We start from the raw sequence: 12,023 nt of genomic DNA on the forward strand, positions 1-12,023 counted from the left end.
ACAATGGTGCTAGGGGCTTCCAAGGGCCTCGTGCTATTGCCTGCATCCTGGAAGGTGCTCAGGCCTCCGCCTCCCATCGCATCTTTAAGCAGTTCGCTCGTGAGGTGAATGCGGCCCTTCCCAAGCTCGAGGTATCGCGTCCACTCAGGTGGTCCAAGTACTCCATCACGTTCGACTTCAGACCAGCTCAAGTGCGTGGCCACTTCAGGCGTGCTCCCGATGCTCTGTTCACCAACCATCAGCAATGTCCTCATCACCAAGACACTCATCGATGGTGGCGCGAGGCTCAATGTCCTCACCGTCGAGACATTCGACGGGCTCCAGGTGCCATACGACCAGCTTCAGCCCGCCAAGCCATTCTCAGGAGTGACCAACGGCTCCACCCTCCCCGTCGGGTAGATCCGTCTCCCTGTCACCTTCGGCAAGCGCAACAACTACCGCACCGAGCTCATCGACTTTGACATCGCTCACATTCGCCTTCCATACAACGCCATCCTCGGGTACCCAGCCCGGTGACTCACCACGGCTACAACGTCCTCAAGATGCCAGGAAGCTGCAGAATCATCACGGTCGCTTGCGATGAGAAGGACGCGGTGTGCACTCTTGAGCACGCCTATCAGGCTGCAGCGGTCGAGAACTCTGATGGCGAGGGCGCCACCCATCCCCTTGAGGCCATCCCCAAGAAGAAGAAGCAGCTCCTCCTCAAGGGCCCTCGGGAGGCTAGGGTGCCCGACGATCGCGCTTCAAGCCCCGCGCCCTCTACTGGGACGTCTTTCCCTCTCGCATAGGAAGGCGCGCCCAGCGCCCCACTCAAGTTGGGCTCGGGGGCTCTCCTCTGGAGGGCCTCTGACCTAGCCGATGTCACGAGGGAGGCGTTTGGGCAGCATGTGGAGGCGTGCTTCAACACGTGCTTCCGAGAGCAAGGCACAGGGAGCAAAGCACCAAGCACGCAGGGGTTCATCACCAGGGCAATCGAGGATATTCAGGAGGCGCGGGCCATGCATGGCGAGCGCCAGCCCGCGTCGCTCAGTGCAGCTGCCGCCCAGGACACGAGCGGCGAGCTGTGCGTCTGCGCCAACATCCCGGTCCTCAACAGGGCTGCTTCCCAGGAGCTCTTCTGGCCGTCCCGCATTGCCGATGTGGAGGCAACCCCCACAGCTATGTTCGCATGCCATTCAGCCTGCTGGGCGTGGCTGTCTCACACCAGCACTACTTGTAGGGCATCCTGGTAGCTCACGAAGCCAGGCGCCATGCAATCCTGACGGAGGAGGGGCCAGAGCCTCCGGAGCCCCCCTAGGCTCAGGAGCCTGCTGGCTCATGAGGATCAACTTCTGTGGCGCGCGTCTCCAGCTACTTCAACACTCTTCTACCCCAACGGTGCCAGGTGACTTTTTAGTTTATTCAGTTGAGGGCGCCCCTTGGGATGCATTATCCTCAAGCTGTACGGGTTCGCCCGGCAGCGTGTATCGTTTTGCGCATCTATCAGAACTGGCCTTTCCATATCATAATTATCTACAACATTCCTGATATCCCGTTATTTGTGGAGTCGCCCCATGCGGCCTCCGCGCAAGCTAACCCGCCTCTCGCTCCTCCTGTGATGGGGGTTGTTGGCATGGTGCCTCTGCTCGGGTCCATCCCAGCAGCGTTGATAAACCTGAGAGACCGAGCTCTAGCTCGTGTCCTGCCCCACGCACGTCACCTCATCGGGTCCTCATTGCCTTCACCCTTTCGCGGAAAGATCATTGACAGGTCGGCGAGCGCCACTGTATTCTATGCTTTCTTCCTTCAGCTAACCTGTAGCGACCTCCGGAGCCAGGACGGCGGGTCGCGACCTGATACGTCTCCAATGTATCTATAATTTTTGATTGTTCCATGTTGTTATATTATCATTCTTGGATGTTTTACAATCATTTTATATCATTTTTTGGTACTAACCTATTGACATAGTGCCGAGTGCCAGTTGTTGTTTTCTGCTTGTTTTTTACATCGCAGGAAATCAATACCCAATGAGTCCAAACGCAACAAAACTTTTTGTGGATTTTTTCTAGACCAGAAGACACAAGTTGGGCCGAAGAAGTACTAGAGGGGTGCCCTGAGGGGGGCACAACCCACCAGGGTGCACCTAGGGGCCCAGGCGCGCCCAGATGGGTTATGCCCACCTCGGTGGCCTGTCGCACCACCTCTTTGCTCTATAAATACCCCAATATTCCAGAAACCCTAGGGGATTCGACGAAAATCAATTCCAGCTGCCGCAAGTTCCAGAAACACCAGATCCAATCTAGACACCATCGCGGAGGGATTCATCATGTCCATTGGTGCCTCTCTGATGGTGCGTGAGTAGTTCTTTGTAGACCTACGGGTCCGTAGTTAGTAGCTAGATGGCTTCCTCTCTCTCTCTCTCTTGATTCTCAATACTATGGTCTCTTGGAGATCGATATGATGTAAGTCTTTTTGCGGTGTGTTTGTTGGGATCCGATGAACTTTGAGTTTATGATCAGATCTATGTTTTTATCCATGAAAGTTATTTGAGTCGTTCTTTATCTCTTATATGCATGATTGATTATAGCCTCGTATTTCTTCTCTGATATTTGGGTTTTGTTTGGCCAACTTGATCAATTTATCTTGCAATGGGAAGAGGTGCTTTGTGATGCTTTCGATCTTACGGTGCTTGATCCCAGTGACAGAAGGGGAAACGACACATATGTATCGTTGCTATTAAGGATAACAAGATGGGGTCTATTTATACATAAATAGATCTTGTCTACATCATGTCCTCGTTCTTATTGCATTACTCCATTTTTTCATGAACTTAATACACTAGATGCATGCTGGATAGCGGTCGATGTGTGGAGTAATAGTAGTAGATGCAGGCAAGAGTTGGTCTACTAATCTTGGACATGACGCCTATATAATGATCATTGCTTGGATATTGTCATGATTATTTGAAGTTCTATCAATTGCCCAACAGTAATTGTTTTCCCACCGTTTGCTATTTTTCTTGAGAGAAGCCACTAGTGGAACCTACGGCCCTCGGGTCTCTTCTTTAATATATTTTCCTTTGCGATATATTTTCATTTGCTTTTATTTTAAGATCTATTAAACCAAAAATACAAACATACTTTGGTGCACTTTATTTTATTTGTGATCTATTTATCCAATCTATTACAACTTTCTTCCGTCTCCATGCCAATTTCTGGCGTCGTTACCCGAAATGGATTGACAACCCCTTTAACACGTCGGGTTGCGGATATTTGTTATCTGTGTGCAGGAGTTGTTTATGTTGTGTTGCGTGGTTTTCCTACTAGTTCTATAACCTTGGTCTCATCACTGAGGGGAATATCTACCGTTGTTGTGTTGCATCACCCCTTCCTCTTTGGGGAAATACCGAAGTAGCTCAAGAAAACATCATGACCCCTGTAGGGCACCTTCGTGAGGCCACCCACCCCTTTTTCCGCGCAATTCACTTGCATGTTAAAGGGGGCCTTGAGTATCGTGCTTCTGGGGCCCTTACTAGCCCTCGAGCCCTCACCCCCTGGCCTTGACCATGACACCGTGACCTGGCATACCAGCGGCGGCTGAGCCTTGCTCGAGGGCTGGGACTTGAGGACGTACAACACCTAGACGAACAAGGAAGAAGGGGTCGGAGAGAGTCTTGCCTGGGAACGTTGCAGGTGCTAGGGCACAGCCAAGCATCGCACGAATGTTGCCTTCGTGGCGTCGGGACGACTGTAGATCGCCAAGATAAGTCGCCCCAATACGCAAAGTGTGCATCTCATGTTCAGCATTTTGCCCTCGCGATCTCGCTAGGGCAAGGATGTTTTCCTTTCAGCCTTTCGAGAGCTACTTGCACGTCAAAGGGGACCTCCTGAGCATTGCGCCTTAGGGGATCTCACGGAACCTTGGGCCGCTCACCTCCTGGCCTTGACCACGGCATAGCGACCTGGCATACTAGCGACGGCTGAAGCTTGCCTAGGGACTGGGTCCTGCCGACGTATAGCACTAAGCTACCGCGGGAATGAAAGGGGGGGTCATGCCGTAGCGAGGAACGCGAGCGCAGCATTAATGGGAGAACAATATCTCTTAAGGCAAAGCATCACAATTTTTACATACCCCTAAGGATTCGTCATGACATCTTGCAGGGATGAAACGAAAGAAGAATTCCTAAGAAGGCTGCAGCCTCGGTGGCATCACCAGCGACACTGGGCTGACACCATTGCTGAGGTACGAGCCCGGCGACTCGTAGCTGACGTCGTCACTCGAGTCATGCTCAGAGGATGCGCTGCTGCTATCGGGAGAGGCGCTGCTACTGTCAGAGGAGTTGCTGATAAGGACAAGGGCAAGTTCACCCCGGTGGCCCTGTCGCCGTGGTCACCTCCTTCAGGGCAGTACCCCAGGTGCCAACCTTCCTTGTCAAAGACCTTGAAGAGAAGCGTCGACGCCCCGTCGTACTCAAGGTGGGTGACGTGGCCTCCCTCCGGGCGGCAGGCGCGGGCGATCGCGCCCCACCCCCGGGTCATGAAGACGTCGCCGGAGTCGACGACCTCGACTTCCGCCTCTAAAGCCTGGCCGCAGCATTAGTCGTGCTGCAGCCACACCTCGATGGGCCCCCTCAGTGGTATCTCCCCTGCGAAGGGCCTCGGAGTCGAATCCATGTGCGTGGCGGCATTGCCACCTACACCATGAATTCACGAGCCATGCCTTCAGCGTGGGTCCATGGGCGAGACAGCCCCACGGCCGCCGCCTGCCCTCCTCCACAGCCCCACTCCTCGCGGTGCTGGTCATCGCTCCCATGCGCAGGGCCCTACGCACGGGTGAATAGGAGGATCGGGAAGCCCGGTGGATCCCATTCTTGCCAAGGCCTCGTCATCATGGTCTCCGCAGTGCTGCCCCGGGAGTGATCAGGCCTCTTCTTCGGCGGGAGCAGCTTGGGCTCCACCTGAGGGGCTTGCCCCTTCTCTGCGGCGAAGAACCTCCTGATCGGCACCATGGATGCTCTAGCAAGACAGTGAAGCGGGAGAAGCCAGAAGCCAGAAGGCGAAGATGGGCAGGGGGCTCCGCCCCTCCCCCATTTATAACTAGAGGGGGACCAACCGCCAGCCTCCCACGTTCTTGAGTAATGATGATTTTCTGTGCATGCAGCAAGCAGTTGTCAAGTCAGATGGTTGCCGAGGCAGCGTGGGGAAGCGAAGGTGCCCATGTCTTACCAAGCACCACGCGTTGACTCGGTCCGCAGGCAATTGGTGCCCGCGGTGCTTTGCACTTGCCCTTTGGCTTCGCCTCAAAGCCAAGTGCGAGCGCGCCTTGGGCCCGGGGGCTACTGTCAGCGTTGTGGGAACCGGGCTACCCAGACTTGCCTACCTGTGGCCCATAACGTGGCTACATCGATGGCCTGGTACGGCCCATCTTCAGCATCGACAAGTAAAGACCCTCGTGAGGGGCCAAGCCTAGCGAGGCGGACGAGACCAAGACCTCTGGAAGGAGCGGCTTCCCCAGGCAGCCTCCTGAGGAGCGGATATTTCTATGCAGGCACTCACCTCATGAGGTTGGGGTGACGCTAGCCTTGACGACCAAGGCCAGGTGCGCGCCAGCGGGCGCAGAGTGGCAGGTTTCCTCTTTGGTGCTAAGGAGGCAAGCGCAGGCGCAGAGTCCCAAGGAATCAACCAAAGGTTACCGTTTGCATGCAACAAGACCATGACTGCCATAACGGCAGGGTGGATGTCATCGTCGAGCTCACCATTACGTCACGACCAGAAGCTTTGCAGGCGAAGACCACCTTTCGTCAGGATAAGATGTACTACTTTTCCCCCTTCAAAAATGCCCACCGTGGGATCCCTTCCCACCTAAGTTTTGGGCGAAGAAGACCCAGGGCACTATAAGTATAGGCTAGCTACCACCATAGAAGGGATCGGACCCCTGAGAGGTCGAATCCCTGGAGCTCATTTCCACCCACAGAGCAGACCTCGCGAGGCTGTTGAAAGCATAAGTGCTCCCTAGGTGGTTTTGGTAATTAATGTCAACATATATCTTGTTGGACTAACACTTTTATCTAGTATGTTTCAGATAAGTTCAACAGTGGAGTGGCATGGACTAAAGGATGTGGGAACTCCTTCTAGATGCTGAGTACAAAGGATTGGCTCAAGCTTCAAGCTCAAGACTCTTCATTTTACATTTTAGTGATCCAAGATCACATTGAGTCTATAGGAAAAGCCAATACTATCAAGGAGGGATGAGGTGTTGCTTAATGAGTTTCTTGCTCCACAGTGCTTAGTGATATGCTCCAAAACCCTCAACTACTTTCCCACTTCCACACATATGACCTAAACCTAAAGTCAAACTCGGCCATACCGATTCCTTCTATCCGGCGCCACCGAGTTCAGATGTCATAGCCACTGCCACAAACCCTAGGCAAATCGGTCTCACCGATAGGGATCTCAGTCTCACTACCTACTCATGTGTTGAGGCCAAGATATTCCATTCCTACCATATGAATCTTGATCTCTAGCCTTCCCCAAGTTGCTTTCCACTCAAATCTTCTTTCCACCAGATCCAAATCCTATGAGAGAGAGTTGAGTGTTGGGGAGACTATCATTTGAAGCACAAGAGCAAGGAGTTCATCATCAACGCACCATTTGTTACTTCTTGGAGAGTGGTGTCTCCTAGATTGGCTAGGTGTCACTTGGGAGCCTCCGACAAGATTGTGGAGTTGAACCAAGGAGTTTGTAAGGGCAAGGAGATCGCCTACTTCGTGAAGATCTACCGCTAGTGAGGCAAGTCCTTCGTGGGCGACGGTCATGGTGGGATAGACAAGGTTGCTTCTTCATGGACCCTTCGTGGGTGGATCCCTCCGTGGACTCGTGCAACCGTTACCCTTCGTGGGTTGAAGTCTCCATCAACGTGGATGTACGATAGCACCACCTATCGGAACCACGCCAAAAACATCCATGTCTCTAATTGCGTTGGAATCCTCCAAAACCCTTCCATTTACATTCTTGCAAGTTGCATGCTTTACTTTCCGCTGCTCATATACTCTTTGCATGCTTGCTTGCTATGTGTTGTGAATGTTAAACTTGTTCCTAATCTCCACTTAAACTTAAAAATAGTTAAAAACTGCAACTTTGGTACTTAGTGTCTAATCCCCCCCCCCTCTAGACACCTCTTCTCAAGGTCCTACAAGTGGTATCAGAGCTTTGGTCTCCATTGCCTTGGTTTAATCACCATTGGAGGAAGATGGATGAGTCTACTTTGGGGAGTCTTAGACATAGAGTGCCTATACTTGATGGAGAGTCTTTTCATGAGTGGACAAATGAGATGCTTGCAATTTTCAATCAATATCATTTGAACAAGTACATTGCTAGCCCTTGTGCACCTCATGTTGATCCTATGCATCCTACACTTGATGAGTAAATTGACATGATTAGGAATCTTAGAACTGCCGAACTTATCATTAGAGGCTTGCCTAGAAACTTGATTGGATGTTTGCCTACACTATATGGAAATTTCTTGAGAAATGCTTTCCAGATTATTCCCTGAAAAATCTTGATGAAATTCTCCATAAGTCTATTGCTTTGAGTAAAATGAATTCTAGTGATCCTATGTTTGGTGATCGTTTGTTTGAGCTTACAAACCTTATGCATGCCAAAGGAGATGTTGGAATTATTAGTGATATTATTTCCGAAGCGATAAAAATTCATAAGCAAGATCATTGTCAAACTCACTCTAACGAATTACCCTCTCTAGGATTTGATCCACCACATGACGATGTTGAACATGGATACTATGATGAGGATGATGATAGTGACTTCGATCTTGATGATGCAATGAGACATTTTGGTCTTATGGCAAATCTTCGGGGATATATGTCAGGAGGAAAGGAATGGGTTCTTGATAGTGGATGTACCGATCACATGACCGGAGATAAAGACATGTTTCATGAGCTTGCTGAAAATGATAGTCCTCGAAAGTATGTCACTTTTTGTGACAACTCAAAGGGTAAGGTGGTTGGCCTCGGTAAGGTGGCCATATCACATGATAGCTCCATACAAAATGTCATGCTCGTTGAATCTCTTGGATACAACTTACTTTCAGTATCTAGACTTGCTGATTTCGGTTTCAATGTCCTATTTACTGAAGTAGATTGCCAAGTGTTTCGTCGAGACAATCATAAAATGGTCTTTACCGGTATACGTAGAGGTGATCTATATATTGTTGATTTCACTAAAAAGGCTCAACCTAAAACTTGCTTCATTACTAAATCTTCAAAAGGTTGGTTATGGCATACACGACTAGGTCATGTTGGTATGCGAAACCTTGACAAGCTTATTAAAGGGAATCATATCCTTGGTGTTAACGATGTGATATTTGATAAGGATAGACTTTGCAGTGCTTGTCAAGCAGGTAAACAGGTTGGAGGAAGGCATCCCGTGAAGAACATTATGACCATAAGGAGGCCACTCGAGCTACTTCACATGGATCTTTTTGGTCCCAATTCTTACAAGAGTCTCGGTGGAAATTCTTTTGGTCTAGTTATAGTTGATGATTTTCCAAGATTTACGTGGGTGTTCTTTCTCGATGATAAATCGCAGGTCCAAAAGATCTTCAAAAACTTCGCTAGGAAGGCCCAAAATCAATTTGAAGTGAAGATCAAGAAGGTTCGCAGCGACAACGGAACGGAGTTCAAGAACGCAAATGTGGACACCTTTCTTGACGAAGAAGGGATTTCACATGAGTTCTCGGCTACGTACACACCTCAACAAAATGGAGTTGTTGAGAGGAAGAACCAGACGCTCATCGAAATGGCGAGAATGTTGCTTGATGAGTACAAGACACCGAAGCACTTTTGAGCAGAAGCGATGGAGACAGCTTGTCATGCAACAAATCGCTTGTATCTTCACAAGCTACTCGGCAAGACGGCATACGAGCTCCTCACCGGTAACAAACCCCAAGTTGGATACTTTCGAGTATTCGGCTCAAAGTGCTACATTCTTGATAAGCATCGTCGTTCTAAATTTGCTCCTAAGTCTCATGAAGGTTTCCTACTAGGTTATGGCTCAAACTCTCACACTTACCGTGTCTACAACAATTTCACCCGGAAGGTTGAAGAGACGGTAGATGTGAAGTTTGATGAATCTAACAGCTCGCAAGTAGAGCAATTGTCAATTGATGTAGGAGACAAAGATCCTTCAGAAGCAATCCAAGACTTGTCTATTGGCAAGGTCCGTCCAACGGAGGTGAAGGAGAGTACCTCGTCCGTCCAAGTGGAAGCTTCTACTTCACGACAAGGTGAACCAAGAGTTGATACGGAAGCATCCACAAGTGGGACACACCAAGATGAAGAAAACGAGGAAGTGCATCAAGATGAACGTCAACAACCTCCTTCTCCACCACGACAAGAGAACGACAACACCAACAATGAAGAAGGCCAAGAAGAAGAACAAGATGAAGAAGAAGTTCAACCAAGAACCAAGCAAAAGCTTTCACGAGTTCGAGCAAGAATTGCTAAAGACCATCCCGTCGAGCAAATCTACGATGATATTCAAACCGGGAGAATCACTCGCTCTAAAACTCGTTTAGCTAACTTTTGCGAAAACTATTCTTTCATCTCTAGCATTGAACCTATGAAGGTCGAAGAAGCATTGGAAGATCCGGATTGGATAAATGCTATGCATGAAGAGCTACACAACTTTGAGAGAAATCAAGTTTGGACATTGGTTGAGAAGCCCGACAACAACCACAACATCATCGGTACCAAATGGGTGTTTCGCAACAAGCAAGATGAAGATGGACAAGTAGTTCGCAACAAAGCACGTCTCGTCGCCCAAGGCTACACACAAGTCGAAGGTATGTACTATGGTGAGACTTATGCTCCCATTGCTAGACTTGAGTCCATTCGCATCTTACTTGCCTATGCTAATCACCATGATATCACCTTGTACCAAATGGACATTAAAAGTGCTTTTCTAAATGGTGAAGTAGAGGAGGAAGTTTATGTTAAACAACCTCCCGGCTTTGTCAATCCTAAGAAACCCAATCATGTTTACAAACTTCACAAAGCCCTTTATGGTCTTAAACAAGCTCCTAGAGCGTGGTATAAATGCTTGACCAAGTTCCTTATTGAAAAAGGCTTTGAAATTGGGAAAATTGATTCTACTCTTTTTACTAAAAGGGTTGATGGAGAACTATTTGTGTGCCAAATCTATGTTGATGATATTATATTTGGTTCAACTAACCCTCATTTTAGTGAAAAGTTTGGGAAGCTAATGTCGGAGAAGTTTGAGATGTCTATGATGAGTGAACTCAAATTCTATCTTGGTTTGAAAATCAAGCAAACTAAGGAAGGTACTTCTGTTTCTCAAACGAAGTACACCAAGGACTTATTCAAGAAGTTCAATATGCAAGAGTGCAAAGGTATGTCTACACCCATGCCTACTAGTGGACATCTTGACTTGACCAAAGATGGTGAACCGGTTGATCAAAAAGTTTATCACTCTATGATTGGTTCATTGTTATATCTATGTGCTTCATGTCCCGATATCATGTTAAGTGTGTGCATGTGTGCATGATATCAAGCTGCTCCTAAAGAATGTCATCTTAAGGTCGTGAAAAGGATAGTGAGATACTTAATCCATACACCAAATTTTGGCATCTGGTATCCTAAGAGGGCCTCTTTCGATCTTGCTGGCTACTCCGACTCAGACTATGCCGGAGACAAGGTTGATAGAAAGTCCACTTCGGGTACTTGTCAATTTCTTGGTAGTTCTCTTGTGTCTTGGTCCTCCAAGAAACAAAACTCGGTATCCTTATCCACCGCCGAAGCGGAATACATTGCCGCTGGTTCATGTTGTGCTCAATTACTTTGGATGACCCAAACTCTTAAAGATTATGGGATATATGTGAAACATGTTCCATTGCTTTGTGACAATGAAAGTGCTATCAAAATTGGTCATAATCCCGTACAACATTCTCGAACTAAGCATATTGAAGTTCGTCATCATTTCATTCGAGATCATGTTGCTAAGGGTGACATTAATCTTAAGCATGTTCGCACCGAAAAGCAATTAGCGGATATATTCACTAAACCTCTTGATGATAAAGTGTTTTGCAGGTTAAGAGGACAATTGAACATCATAGATGCTTCAAACTTGGAGTAGAAACTCCATTGGACACATGCAAGACATGAGCTTATGACTAATCCTTGATATTTCTCTTATGATGAAGATCTTATGTCTTGGATATATTTGCATCTTGCATGTTATATAACCCATGTAGGTACTTGGTTGAATCAAATTCCATGAGATTGTAATCTACTCACATCTTGAGCAATCTCTACATCACCAAGTTTCTACACTATGGTGGTTGAAGACAAGGAAGCACAAAACCATTCAAACATATCCTTCGACAAATTCTATGTTGAGCTTCATGATTGTCACTTTTGGATACACAAGTGCTCTTCCTTGCAAGAACTAACCCATGTAGGTAGATGGACTCAAATTCCAAGTGGTGCTCCCAACTCTTGATGAGCTACATCAACCTTGAGCAACCCACACAAGTTCAACTACATGGTCAACACCACCAACCAAGGTATGTTATTCCATCTTAGAGAAGCTTTACTCCAAGTCATGAGCTAAAGCAACTCGACAAGATGTGAATACATCAAGATGCTTAAACGAAAAATGGCAACCCCATTTTGAGCTAAAACGATGAGTATGACCTATGATCAAGTGATCTCACTTGACTCCTAAGTCAGTATACTCTAACATAGGTGACTTTGTCGCCGACCATCTCTAGATGAAGTTATCTTGTGTTCTTTTCTGTGTTTTTGCATTTGTCTCATCCATATTTGTTTCCCCTTTCAAAAAAGAAAAACTTCATCTAGATTTCTTTCTATTTGCTCTGCATTTTCTGCATCAATTCATTGCATATCATTCAGTAAATTCCTTGTAAATCTTTGTGAGATCTTACTAGTCTAGTGAGCTGAGGTGACAAGTGTTTTCTCTGTGATGAACTCGGTCTCAACGATTTGTTGT

This window comes from Triticum aestivum, chromosome 2B (genome assembly GCF_018294505.1).
Source record: "Triticum aestivum cultivar Chinese Spring chromosome 2B, IWGSC CS RefSeq v2.1, whole genome shotgun sequence".
In the NCBI taxonomy this organism is placed as follows: Eukaryota; Viridiplantae; Streptophyta; class Magnoliopsida; order Poales; family Poaceae; genus Triticum; species Triticum aestivum.